We start from the raw sequence: 2,500 nt of genomic DNA on the forward strand, positions 1-2,500 counted from the left end.
GTAGAATTTACGTTGTTTGGTGGTTGTCATCGTACGCAGAAATCACGTTGTTTGGCAGATATCGTAAGTAGAATTTACGTTGTTTGGTGGTTGTCATCGTACGCAGAAATCACGTTGTTTGGCAGATATCGTAAGTAGAATTTACGTTGTTTGGTGGTTGTCATCGTACGCAGAAATCGCATAAACACACCGACCGACTAGGAAGGCCAGCCAGCAGTGAATAAAGCGTGGAAATAGAATATGGAATTCCTCTTCTTAGAACTCGACCGACATGACAGACTCTCAACGACGTGAAGAACTGTTACTAGTAAAACGATGTAGCTCATATGGTACAAGAGCAAGACAGTGTCATGTGACCGCAGAAAGTTAAGAAAATAGACTTGCAACGGCAGGTCGGAGAAGTAAGTAACGTTTATAGTTAAAAGTTTGGAGTGAAAAATACAAGCGAACACTTGCACTCTGTATCTCAGGGTGCCGTGTGGCCTTTCACACTAACTAACCTGTTATTACTTCAATTATTCTCATTCATTAACTCCGCGGTTTACAAACTTTTCAGAACACGTAACAGCTACCCTGGTTAGGGCCTATGACACACGCTCTTCCTCCTGTCGCCTCTATGTTTCTTTTCATTAATGGATTTTTCTTCTTTTTTTCGTTTCTTGTTAATTTGCTTTCTTTTTTTTATTACTATTTGTTTTTTATTTGTTTTCTATTTTCTTTTCATTAATCAATGATCTTTTTCATTTTCGTTACTTGTTGATTTTCTTTTTTTCCATTACTTTTTTTCTTTCTTTTTTTTTAATTTTCTTTCTTTTTCATTACTCGATGATTTTCTCCTTTATTTTTGGTTCGTGATAGTTTTCATTCAGTCTTTCCACTAGTTCATAATTTCATTGCGTAACAAAGGAAATTAGGTCACAGATTCACTAGTATCAGTCTAGTTTCAAGAGTAATAATAATAATAATGATCTAGTAATAATAACAGTAGTAGTAGTAGTAATAATAATAATAATAGCAATAATAATAATAGTAGTAATAATAATAATAATATTAATAGTAATAATAATAATAATAAAAGTAATAGTAATGATAATAATAATAATTTAGGGTTTGCTGTGACAGGCTCTTGTGACATCAGTCATATTGTGGCTTGTCTGTTTATTGTGCTTCTAAACTAGCCCCTGTGTGCGGGGAATGACCGGGGTTGCCATCCACTGACATTCGGGAATCGAACGCAGGTCAGCAAGATAGCTAGACAAGAACGCTACTACGGCACTATCCAGCACATTATCAACTATCAGTCATTTCTTTTGAATTTCATCCATTGTACCTGAGTTAAATAAACGCAAAGTAATGGAAAGGTGTGAATGAGAACGAATAAATGTAATTAACCGGTTTCGATTACATTTTCGTCAGAAATACATGTATTTCTGGCGAAGATATAATCGAAACCGGTTAAATACATATCTTGTATTGTGAAGATATTCGTTCTCATTCACACCTTTCCACATCTGTCAGCATGAATACGGTTCATACGCAAAGTAAACTAGGCCATTTGAAACTGACCGGCCAAGTTGCGAGGTTTACCAGCTATCGGTCAATTAGTCTGAATTTTATGCGTTAACCCGGAGTTTTAAGATCCACAAAGTAAGCTAGCTAGGCCTACTGAAAATGGGAAACAAACTGTGGTATGGATCGATGTTCTCAGATCTCAGTTTCAGACTCATGCAGCAATCGCACGTTAGCAATATTGTTAAAACATCGTCAGCTGATAGTTTGAAAAAAAATCTCACACATCTCCAGGGCACGTGCAACATAGTCTGCGAATCGCTGCATCAGAAAATATTCCGGATTTGCAGTGAAATGAGGTCGACCATGTGAATAATGAAAAAAATTATGATGATAATAATATAGATAACGAAGATAATAATAGTAGTTATGATAATAATAACAATAATAATAGTAATAATAACAATGGTGATACTGATGATAATAGAATGATAATGATAATGACAATAATGAAATAACGATAATGATAAATAATAATGAATGATAATAAAATAATCAAAATAATGACAGTAATAATGATAATGATAATAACTATAAAATTATAATAATAAAAGAAAAGAAAAAAGGCGGAACTTGATTTCATATAAAGACATTCTATACGAATTCTACATCACTTTATGATCTCACCAAATCGAATTAATTCATTCCGGGTATATAATATCTAAGAAATGGAATGTTCTTGATATATCCGAGATTAAATGAATGTGTATTTTTACAGTACAAATCTGCCTTCAGTTGCTTCGGGTATTTATTATTTTCTTTGTGATATTACATTTCTTTCAATTCTATTCATTTAATAGGTGTTTGATTAGCTATTCATATGGTTGTTTTATTTATATATATATTCTTTATTTGCTTATATATCTGTCTATTTTGCTATCTAGTTTCCTTATCTATCTATCTATTCTTAGATTTACATATCAATGAATCT

Source organism: Penaeus vannamei, chromosome 1, assembly GCF_042767895.1.
Source record: "Penaeus vannamei isolate JL-2024 chromosome 1, ASM4276789v1, whole genome shotgun sequence".
NCBI classification, from domain to species: domain Eukaryota; kingdom Metazoa; phylum Arthropoda; class Malacostraca; order Decapoda; family Penaeidae; genus Penaeus; species Penaeus vannamei.